This window comes from Argiope bruennichi, chromosome 2 (genome assembly GCF_947563725.1).
Source record: "Argiope bruennichi chromosome 2, qqArgBrue1.1, whole genome shotgun sequence".
NCBI lineage: Eukaryota > Metazoa > Arthropoda > Arachnida > Araneae > Araneidae > Argiope > Argiope bruennichi.
This window is the reverse complement of record NC_079152.1, coordinates 65,851,371-65,864,327: the sequence shown is the minus strand read 5'-3', so window position 1 is coordinate 65,864,327 and position 12,957 is coordinate 65,851,371. Positions and strand designations below refer to the sequence as shown.

Sequence of the window (12,957 nt, the reverse complement as noted above, 5' to 3'; positions counted from 1 at the left end):
TTTGGATTTAAACAAAGACGGTTGAAAGACAGTAGGATTAAAACATTTCTTATACTATCTGCAATCATGAAAAGTAATAAAATTGTTTTATTTTTATGAGTTAAAATTAAATATATATTGTCCCTTAAAATGGAAATACTTTTTTCTAAAAATTTTTTAAGAAGTAAAACAAGATAACATTTACTTTTTGTTTTTTTAATTTTATTAAAGGTTTAAGAGTCAAAATGTACTATTGAATTTCTGAAGCTGAAGCAAATACCTTTGTTCAAATAACAATGACAAGCAGCGTTAACAAAAATATGTAGCTAAAAAATTCAGAAGGTAATATTGATTTTGATTTTATTAACTAAAGCTTTTCAGATGCGATTAAATGTATCTTATGATATGCTAATTTTACAATGCATATAAGCATTAAAATGGCTGTTGTAGCCAATACAATTGGTTCTTTATAAAGAACAGATTTATATTTGCCTATCTAATTTCAACTGAAAGGTAGAGACAGTATTTATAAGTAGATATATAAACCATAAAAAGATTATATCAAAATTAGGGATAAGTATTTTTCCACATAACTAATTATAAAATCTTATATATTAAAATATGATAATTTATATAAATAAATCGTTATTGATCATTAAACAATTGTATTAAAACTGATGTAATTTTTATACAGTCCCTGACACTTTATGTAATACAGACAAGATCGGATTTTATATTAGTGTTTATATTAATTGAATTTTTCGTTGTGAACTCAATAAATATGACAAAAAAATATCACTTGAAAAACAAATAAAATCCTTATATGTTTACAATTCCTTTCAATTTAACATTTCTTTCCCTTTAAGATTCCTTCAATTTTACTTAATATTCATTTGTAACTTAAATATCAAATTATTTTAGTAAAAATAATATAAATTAAGAAATTAGTCTTGAAATTACATATCCTTAAAAGAATTTTAAAATCGATTATTTGATGTCTATCAGTATGAAATTAGTGACAGCAAAATTGTGAATGAACGGCGATCGAGAGCGGAAAAGAGTTTGCAACCAAAGAAGTGTGATCATTTATAAAGAAATAAAATGAACTCGATTTCTTAAACTTTTTCGAGCAAGACTTTATCGAATTACTGTCTATACGAAGAAAGCAAAAATACCACTCATTTCCTAATTTTATCTCAATCAAACCATTCTTGAAGCTCAGAAATAAGAAAAATGTAACTAGGAATCATTTTTTATAACAACGATTTATCGACAATTTTCTTGTTTAGTAAGAATCTCTTTACACGCACATTGAGATAATTTTCCGATAGTTCTTATAGATTTTTGAAGCGTTTGTTGTGAAGTACAGACGCTGTAAGCATTACATATTACTTTGAAATTCGTCTATATTACTAATGGGAGTGGTCTTCCAAAACCTTTCTCACGTACTCTCTAATAAGCCTGCCAAGCTAGAGACACCTAACATGACTTAGCGTATAATAGTACGAAATATTAACTTTTTGAATGAATTTAGCAATTTTATTGAATCTATATGCATCCTTGGCGAGTATTTTTATCTATGCATCCTTGGCGAGTATTTTTATCTATGCATCCTTGGCGAGTATTTTTATCTATTAATCCTTGGCGAGTATTTTTATCTATTAATCCTTGGCGAGTATTTTTATCTATTAATCCTTGGCGAGTATTTTTATCTATTAATCCTTGGCGAGCACTTAATAGTATCCGAAAATCAAATTTGTGTTTTAAACATGTTTTTCCCACTTGATTGAAATAAAAATTTCACACAAACTGCACTTGTAGTCACTAAATCCTATACCAAATTTGATAAATTTAAGTCATTGTTGTTTAGAATTACTGCATATGCATACTTCTGAAAGTACAGACCAACCGACAATCAACCTATAGTTTAATTTCGCCCAAAATTTAATAGGGGTCCACACTATGGATATAAAATTTATGCACCGAATTTTATCTATCTGGTTGTTTTAATTTAGTAATTAACGTGTTAAGTTACATTCGAACAGCTGGACAGACGAACTTCCTCTGATCAGATTTTACTCAAAATTTGATAGAAATCTACAAATTTGTTGCATAGTCCATATACCAAATTTCAACCACTTAGTGCAAAGTTTTTTTAGTTATATTTTTCACAGACAAACAGGCATTTTTTAAAAAAAATGATAGATCGAGTTTTTCGATTTATCAATTTTTTAGAAAGGCCTAAAACATGGAAATTTGTCAAAATCACGAGTTCGGATATTTTGACGATTACTATATTTTCTCTATACTGTGTATACAAGAAAATATTATTAAATACTTGTGATAAATCAATTGCTTCAAGAATGAAATCATACAAACATTAATTTCTGCTCAGTTTCATTCGTATCTGTGCTTATAAATATTTTGCCAAATGATACCAACATTGTTAATAAGTCACAAAATGACAATTCAATGCTTTCCATTCTTATTAATCAGACAGAGAGTATGAATATTCCGCTTCAAAAATGGAATATTTCCTTATCCCATATAACAAAACATACATTGTATTTAGAGAACGCTAATGCTGCTACAACTAAAACACAAATGAACTTAACCAAATTAAAATAAATATTAAGTATAAAGTTTAAAGCAAAGGAACCCAAAAGAAAGATATAATGAATACGACCTGAAAACTTTCACAAGGGTCACCCTTCAGGCAGGGATTCAAACCGGGGATTTTTTTCTGTGAGGGACCTAACTTTCGTCCAAAAAAATTGATTCCTCGTTACCCAATAATCCCAGGAAATTGAGGTATTGGAGATAAAAGTAGTATCACAAAATTAAAATAATTATATAATAACAAGCAAAATTATTTCCAAATTTTTTATATCCAAATAAGATTACTGCAAACCAGACAACAAAAGTCCATAAAACAGAGTAACAAAAGCATTAAAATATGAAAGCAAAACACATACCGATTGAAAGTGCAATTCCAAAAACACAGTGTGAAGCAAGTAAACTTGTTTGTACAAACGCATTTCATTAAACTAAATTTAATTTTCCCGCGTTGACAGCTGGATACGCCTACCACGTTTAATCATAATCCAACGTCATCATAAGGAATAATTGAAGCGCCATCTATTGAGTTAAAATTCAAAGTGAGAAAACTGGAAGAAGTTAAAAATAAAATAAACCATCTCTTATTAATACTTCAATATTGCAAACGTTTTGGGGAAATTCAATAGTAATTAAACCTTTAATGAGATTGTTTGTTGCTTCAATATAAGAAATTTTGTTTTCACAATTTTTTTAATCCTGTTGAATTGTGAGAATATCAATTTTTTGGAAAATTTAGAGTTTAAATTAGAATGGTAATTACTAAATTTAATTATTTTAAAGTTAAATCCATCCCTTTTATCATAAGTACCTATTAAAGATTTTCCATTAGAAATTTTTTATATTTAAATCTCGATAGATAGCTTTAAATTGATTTTCGTTTGTTTCAGTTAAAACTAAATCTTTTCGGTAACAATAACATCATTAGGATTATCCAAGTTTAACAAAAGTAAGTCATCAATATATCTCCAACCGTTTATTAAGTTATTTTTAATTATTTTTTTCTCATAATAATGTAGGAAAATATTGACTAAAGCACTTGAAAAAGCTTTTTTCATTGGAATGATTCATTTAATAATTTTCCCAAAAACTTTTACAATATTCAAGCATTAATAAGAGAAGGTTTATTTAATTTCTATTTTCTTCCAGATTGTTCACTTTGAATTTTAACTCAACAGATGGCGCTTCAATTATTCCTTATGATGACGATGCATTATGACCAAACGTGGTATCTAGTTGTAACCGCGGGAAAATTAAATTTAGTTTAGCGAAGTGCGTTTGCCCTAACAAGTTTACCTTCTTCACTCTGTGTTTTTTGGAATTGCACTTTCAATTGGTATGTTTTTTGCTTTCATATTTTTTTTGTTACTATATTTTATGGTATTTTGTTGTATGGTTTGCAGTAATCTTACTTGGATATAAAAAATTTGGAAATAATTATGCTTGTTATTGTAAAATTATTTTAGTTTTATGATACTAATTTTATCTCCAAACCCTCAATTTCTTGAGATTTTCGGGTCACGAGTTGTCAATTTATTGACAGAAAGTCAAACCCCTCACCGAAAAAATCCTTGGTTTGAATCCCTGCCTGAGGGTGACCTTTGAGAAAGTCTTCAGGCCGGATTCATTATATCTTTCTTTTTGGATCTTTTGCTTTAAACTTTATACTTAATATTTATTTTTTGGTTAAGTTCATTTGTGTTTTAGTTGTAGCAGCATTAGCGCTCTCTAAATACAATGTATGTTTTGTTATATGGGATAAGGAAATATTTTTAGGTGATTTTCATATTGATTGTTTTTTGATTGATCATTCCCCTTCAAAAATTAAGCAATGGAATTTTTGTAGCTCATTTGTTGAAATCATTTGTTGTAGCTCATTTGTTTGAAATAACAACAATAATGTGGATTATATGACAATTTTAAATACACAATTCAATTAGATGCTAAAAAAATTAGATCCACATTTTTATCTTAAAAGATGGGTCATTTCTCTTCATGTCTCTGCTTTTTATACTGGATTGTAGATAAAAGTGTTATGTAATTTTGAATAACTATTTACTGTTTTCAATTATGGACTAAAATTGATGTTGGTTCTCTAAGGTGAAAGGTAATTGGGTAGATATTAACAATTTTATCGCATGCTAAGGCAATAAGTATTTTCTTTATTTTTTGCATTAAGTTCATTAATCCATGTCAAACTGTAAATTATATTTGAAAAAGTTTCTGTAATTGTTTCATGTTACCAGTTTCTCATAATTGTAGTGCTTCATATTGACTTAATGCATGAATTATAAACAATCAGGGCTAGATAGCATATTTTACTCTTAGCTTCCTTGAAATTGTATAAAAGAACCTTGTTTCTTTGCTGCTTTCAACCATTTTATGTAAACTGAAAAAACACAATATGGAACGTAAAAATGTACCGCTTTGAATTCATGTAAACAATTGACCTGAGGCAAAAATAAAAATGTTCCGATTTCAACAAAAGCCAAGTTAGAGAATTTCGCGCAAAATAATAACCTGCGAATGGACACTTTAACCTTGGCTATGTAATTAAGGAAATCATCTTCATGAATGTTTTAAAAGTAGTAGTAAAACTTAAATTCTTAAAGTACTTGACAAATACTAGTTAAAAAAGTATTACGAAATACCAAAAGAGTTCCTCATTTAAATTCATCCAGTTATCTCAAATAATTAAGCTGGAAGCAAAGTACAAATTTTTAATACAAAATGCAATTTAAAATAAATTATTTATAAATTCCAAAATAAATTACCGTGTTTGGACAGAATGATTCTTCCCTGCACAACTCCCGAAATTCCATTATGAAAACAAAATTTAAAATCCAAAACTGGCAGAATTATTCTCCGAATCTACTTTGTAACATTGACAAAGATTTTTGCTCTATTCAAAGTATTTTTAGCCGAAAGTATATAATATATATAAAAGTATATATAAATCAGGGTGGAGATTCTTTTAGCATATTTGCATCAAGCAAGAAAACTTTTTGGCTACCTACTTTCAACAAAAACTGAGACTATATCATTTACTAGTTAAATAGATATACTTAAAAAAAAACACCTCTAAATTATTCTTTTTGTCATTAAAAAGCATTTCTTCGCATATCTCTAATATAAAATATGAAACAAAATAGTTGACTATTTTCTGATTGTCACAACAATTCCTCCGAATCGAATAATATCAACGTGAAATTTCAACATGTCCTTTGATTCTCCATTTTTAAAACAATAGTACTATTTTGTTAAAACACATCGACTTGATAATATTTTTATCTTTCAATACTGATACAAAAATAATAACAAAAGCTAATTGTGTCGCATGCGCGTATACCAGTGACTATAATTATCAGAGGTTGTAATCGCATATCAAGCTATCAAATTTACATAGAAAAAAAAAGGACGATCCTAATAATCTAATTTGTAGATATGAAATTAATAAAATGTTTTAGAGAACAGATTCTTTATAGATAAAATGTTGTTGGAACATTATATTAAAAAAATGTATGTTGTCATAAGAATATCAAATATTGATAGTTTTCTGAGTGTCCCATATTTGATAAGCGATTTTAAAAATCAGTTTTAAAAAATTTGAAGGAGATAGAAATATATGGTTTGCTGAATTCTGCTTAGGTAACGAGGGAATTTATTCTTACTAGTTTTCAAAATGAATCAAGCAATCAATAGATGTCGCTGCTGATTAGGAAAAATTACAAAACAATATTTTCAAAATAACTACCGGTTGTAGTAACAACTTGGTGCAGTCTGGGAACAAAATATATTTTATGAATTTCTGCGGGTAACAGCCCTTCTATATATGTTTTCAATAAATCTCTAAAACATATCTGCAACGATTAGTATAAATATAACTAATTTTTCGTAGAATAAATCCAAGTTAGATATTTTCACGATATGAAACTGATTTTATTTTTAAATGTCTCCAAGTTTTTTCTTAGTTTGTAACACTTCTTATTATAAATATTTTGAATACACTGTGTATGACGAAACATTATTTTAATTAATTTGCTACTCTGCTAGAATTCACGAATGTAAGGTAAGAGATAATATCTTCTGAAAAATAATGCAGGAGCCTATATTGGCTCTAGATTCGAAAAGAATAAAATTTGTTTTAATAAAATATAATTGATGTGAGTTTCAAAATGTATAAAATTATAAATAAAAAAAAGTTGTTTAAGACTAAAAAAATATTTAGGGAATTTTAAAATCTTATTTTCTTTATATTTTCCGTTTGAACAAAAATAGGCAACTTGGAACTTAAAAATATTTTCTTCTTAAAAATAATTCTTTCTTTCTAAAAATATTTTCTATTAACTTTATAAAAATATTTTAATAATTCATAAGCAATATTTCATTTTCCATTCACTATTGAACGCAATTTAAATAGAGTACATACCTTACTGAATAAATTGTTTTGCCTTTTACCCTATAATTTTTCGTCTATATTACAAATTGACTTTTCATTCCCGAATTGATGTTGCCATACATGAATAAATGATTTGTCAAGTTTTTTTCAAAACACATCTTTCGTTTGGCTAATTTATTTTCAATCCATTTGTTACATATTGATATTCAGAGAATAAATGCATTGCATCAAAGCTACCAGAAGAGTAATTATAAAATGCGATTTGTTTAAAAAAAGGGTAAGTATTCAAAATTTGAACTAGTGTCCATAAATCATTTGTTGCTCTGTAACCAGATATTATTTCTGGTTATTTTTATGTTTGGTATATTAGTAATTTATTTATCAAAATGCTCGGCATTTATAAAAATGGTGTTGTCTTTTATAGGATATAACTCACAGAATCTGTATTATCTGTAGATTAGGAATCTGAGCTATTTATCTCTTCTTTAATCATTTGGTTGAGAAATTTTTTTGTGTGTATTTTTCCCTTATAGTACTAAACTTAGAAATATTTTGTTTTAAAGTAGGGTTAGTCTATAGAATATGAAATTTTACAAATATGCCTTTGTGACTTCTAAATTCATATGTTTCACGTCTTATACCTTGCATAACATGATTTGTGACTGGCTTTGATCCATGTTCTATCAATTTATCCAGATTATATCTGTGCTTTCAGGACACATTTTTACCATCACATAAAGATTTCCGTCATTTGCTTATTTTAATGACTTATTCTATTTAACTCAATCAACATATTTCTAGTTTGTGAGAGTAATTACAAGTAATTTCGTGGAAAAAAATTTGGATTGAATTTGATTTCTTAAAGTGTTTCTTTATACTGCTTTAAATATTTGATTTAAAGAATTATAAAATTTATGCAAAAATGTAAAGATGGTAACGGCAATTTATAAAAATAAAATAATTACCAAGGGCTTATTTTTTACGTATTCTTATGTTTCAGGAAATATATTTCTACAGTTTCATATAAATAAACGTTAGCAATTCGATAATATGATGGTAAACAGCATAGTAATTAATGGGCAAAAAATTATTCCATTTTATAATTCTAAAGATCATTTTTGCATAGAATCGAATATATAAATAAGAATAATTTACTGCCAATATTTCCTTAAAAAATGACCGCGGTAAAATTTCTTTTATAAAGGACTACAGACTTAATAGAAAATCTCTGAATTTTGGTGAGAGAATAAGAAAATATTTCAAAGCCAGAGTGTAATATGTAAGATAGGTAATTTATTATTTCTAAGAAATAATAAGGCGTCTACTTATTTAAATATTATTTTTTTAAATTAATATTCTCAAGTCATTTTCGTCAGTTTTATTTTGCAATAATTCATTCTTTGAAGTAACCAAAGTTCTGCAAACTCATCAGTCATTCATTAAATTATTACAATTTTAATTAAATAAATTAGTTCTTTTTACAACGCTACAAATGTTTCGGTTATTTTTTTTGTTATATTCATGTCTCGCTGTTGTATAGAAAACTGGGGTTATTTTGCTTGCATTAGTAAATTATTTAAGATGGCATTTTAATACATTTAGATCAAAAAATGAAACCATTAAACAACGACCCTGAAAGGTTTGAGAATTTGATTTCACTCTGATGTCATTAAGTACACGAAATTTAAATTAAAATATTTAATTTCAGATTATATCTGATCAAATTTGTTCATTAAATGATTTGTTTTCCGTGTTATCATTTCTTACCCACAATACTATAGTTTATCACTTTTAATCTTCAATTTTCACACCCATTTATATTTCTTAAGTGATAATTGAATTAAATTTATACAATCTTTTCTCTCTTCAATGTTTATATTCGTTATGTAATGATTTCATATATTTAGTGTAATCTATCTTTAAATATTCTATTTAAGATTTCCGTATTCTTCAAAACTACGAGGAAGAAAAAGTTTATAAATAAAAGAGGATTTATAGATATTGAATTTTAATAAAAACAATCTTGTAATTTTGAAGTTAGTTTTTTTAGAGGATTTTCCGTATGTCTTCCTTTTCGTTTGTTTTATCGCAAATGATATAATATTTCAGCAATTATTTATACATATGTTTATATTTTCTGATTAGACATTTGTAAAATAATTTTGGGCTGAGAAAATGAATAATGGTCATAATGATTTCAAATGAAATGAATAAAATTAAAATCTACATAGTTACCAAAATATTGGTTTATAAATAAAAAGAATCAATCAATAATTTATATTTTGATTTTATTTCCAGTGAGCTTCAAGCACTAAATCTTGGGGTTTTGGAGGAATTATTATGATAATAATAATTCCTCCAAACGTTATTTGAAATTAATTTTTTATCTTACAAATTCATTCAAATTTTTTAATACATGCTTTCTAATACTAGTGTTATTTTCGAGGATATTTTTAAGATTGTGCCCCATACAGTAATCTCCACATTATTAGCTACTCAAAGTGAAAATGCATATAGAAAATATAATAATCAACAAACAAAAGTAATGAATTCTTTTCAAGTCCCTTGTTTATTAATTAATAATTTTACATTTTTTCAAATATTTTTCGACTAATGAAGAAAATAAAATAATAATAATAATTTATTGGATTATATAGAAAGATAATAAAAATTTTAATCGTGAAATTATCTCACTTCTTATGGACATCCTGAATAAGATGGCAACCTTAAAGCAATCCTTTATTAAAAGAAATTAAAAATCGGATGAGTTTCACAACGTAATTTTCTTGTTTTCATATGTTTTAAACTTCACACCCATTGTTGAGAAAAATCTTGTTTTTATACTTTAAAAATGAAATAATTTAATGATGTGATTAATTACTTTACACAACCAAGTAAAAAGAAATTATCTACAGGAAATAGAGAATATAATGGATAGCAGAATTATTTCCAATGAATTAAAATAGGAATATCATAGAATATTTCGGTTATCTAAATTTAATATTTTCTTAAACAATTATAAATTTTTACAGTAGATCAATTATAAATTCTTAATCTGCGATGCTTTAATTTCTTAGTAGAAACTTTCGTGGTATCCTTGTTTTCAGGGACAATTTTTTTTCTCTCTTTCAGGCAGTTATGGAAAAAAAATCATCGTTCCTTATAAATGATGAGAAATAAAATGTTACTTTGCAACATTTTTTAAGCTTGTTTCTTATTTCAAAAGTTCTTGGTAGCACTTATAAAAATGTTTTCCTAAGTCGTCACTTGTTCTAAATGAATTTTTAAGTGATTTTAAATTTATATTTCTTTATCTTAATGGCTTAAAGAATGCTAGAATTGCAGAATACTAATAACTAATAATGTATTTAATATTTGTAAACATGAAAATAATATAATAACGTAATATTTCTTTTTATCAATCAATTTGAAACGCGGGTGAGATGAAATTCCACCAAGAACTCACTGAAAATCACTGTTATATGAAAAGCTGTGAAAGAGGGACACTATACATATCTTTTCCTTGTTAAAAGAAGGAATCACAGAGATAGAGATAACAGTGATACAGTAGCAATCATATTTAATGAAGAGAAGTATGCTTTAGTAGTTCCGAAATTTTATTTCAAATTTGCTAATAATTCCATTTCAAATTCAGTACAATGGAATCTTTTTAACTATCATCAATATGGATCATAATTTCTCGCCATTTCATAATCTTAATATGCAATAGTTTATTGATTCGATATCAAAATATTCTCTTATATATTATTTTATGTTAAGCTACTTTATTTGACCAAATTTGATTCTGAAACGCTCTAATTCTGCCAAAATTTTATGGTTTATGTAAAATATTGGGCAAAAAATTAAAGTCGACTAGATTTCCTAATTTCCACCAAGAAGCCATGTAGCTATCGAAGGGTGTCAAATCGCGATGAAAAGATAAATACTTGAGTTTTACAATCTAATCTGGGGAATCGCCTTCCTTTACCAATTCCATTTAAATTAATGCGATTCTACAATCAACAGAAACTATCAATATTTAAAAGAATTTCGATATTGAATGACTGTTTTTTATAAAGGATAGACTGTAAACTTAACGTGGCATATATTTTGCATAGTAAAAGTTGTATTTATAAAGTATTGTAAAAACGGAGAATTTCTCAGATCCAATGATTCTTTATTCATTTCCTTTTAATAATAATATGGGAAGCATATCATTATTAAATAGAAATAACCTCAAAATTGGCCACTTTCTGATTAAAAAAAATTAAAATCGCATTCAAATGAATTTTGAATTGAAATCAAATTCAATATTAAAAATTGAAATTGAAATTCAAAATTGGGAAAAAATGAAATTTGGAGTACCTGATCTCTTTTTAAAATCAGGTTATTGTGCAGAATATCATATATTTAAAATGAGAGTGTTAAGTGATTCTAGTTTTTTTTTTTTTTTTAATATTTTCTTGCAGCAAAATTATTTTTCTACAAAATTGGAGCATGAAATAATCCAAGAAGAAAATATAATAAATTGTACATAATTTAATAAATATAATAAATTGTACATAATTTAATAAATATAATAAATTGTACATAATTATTTAATAAATATAATAAATTGTACATAATTATTTAATAAATATAATAAATTGCACATAATATAAAGAATCTTTACTTTCCAGAAATATTGGAATATAAATTAATAAAAACGATTATATTTAATTTAATGAAGTGGAATTACATTAAGACTTCCAGATGATTTCATTCTCTGTGATTTCAGTAAACACTTCTCCTTTCTAAATAAACTTTTTTTCCCTCATGCATTAGGAAGGAAGCTTTCACGCAACCCAATTACTTCCACGGACAAACACAACGCCTTGCTTCCAGGGACATAAAAGAAGTAACAAATCCATCCGTACAAGTTGAATCGTGCGGCTACACTTCCTCTACACTAAAATCAATGCCTTTTCGGGGACAAAATCGCTAGTATTAAGTTTCCGTAAAAATAACAGAACTAGTTCCTAGTCCCATGGGGACATCTTTATTGTCAATTTCATTTGTTGCACTGTTTTTGTCATAGGGAATCGCTTTCCTAAGAGGATTAAGTCCAATGAACGAATAACGATTCTAGAAATTTCCTGCAGAAGAGTATTATGCTTTCAATCTGTGGGATGATGCAACTTTTTTCGTTATATATCAGTTCTTAAGCCTTCGTTAATTTTCAGTGACATGTATGAATCAAAGAAGATTTAATTGTTTACTTTCGCTTTTATTTTAGTGAAAATTTCCTTCAGATTTTCCATTGATTTTATCAATATTTCGCTTGTGAATTTCAAACAGAATAGAAAGGAATAGATGAAACATTTTGTACAGTCTTCTTCAGCTGTTTAAAACTGTAAACAAACCCGAATGACATTGTTATATATATTATAAACCTTTAAATATTTTCGCTTATTTTTTCATATTTTAATTATATTGTTTTATTTGTTTAAAAATTATTTTTTGTTTTTTTAAGTGTTTTAGTATAACCACCAGCAGTTAAAATCAATTACAAATCAAATATACTCTCATGTATATATAAATTCATATCTATTTAGCCGATTTAATTTTGTTAAATGACTTTCATAATAAGAATCAATCTTATTTACACTTAAACTTTCATTATATAGAATATAAAATACAGGTGTCTTAAATAAAAACTGTGATAAAATACAAAATTAATTTTAAACATTTCAGGTTAATATGTGATAAGCCGCAATGTCAGATATTGTCAATTGCATAAAAAATATTTAAAACTGAATTTTCAAAATATTCGAAAGAAAAGCATGTAAGGGAAGGCTGATAAATTCTTCAGAAAATAATATTGCTATCAAATGCATTTTCAAAGAGATATTCAACTGCAATATCAACAACCAAAAACTTCTGCTTAAAGAAATAAGTTCTCTTATGAAACATCAATATCAGTG

General features: G+C 26.4%; 1 protein-coding gene across 1 annotated transcript in view; it reads right to left on the bottom strand.

Moving 5' to 3' along the window:
* Window positions 1–2,719, bottom strand: part of LOC129961816 (agrin-like) — a 675,765-nt gene extending 673,046 nt beyond the window's left edge. The window contains exon 1 of the mRNA XM_056075396.1: window positions 2,666–2,719. The gene's annotated coding sequence lies outside the window, so the exon portion shown is untranslated. The remainder of the gene's footprint in view (window positions 1–2,665) is intronic.
* Window positions 2,720–12,957: the final 10,238 nt, after the last annotated feature.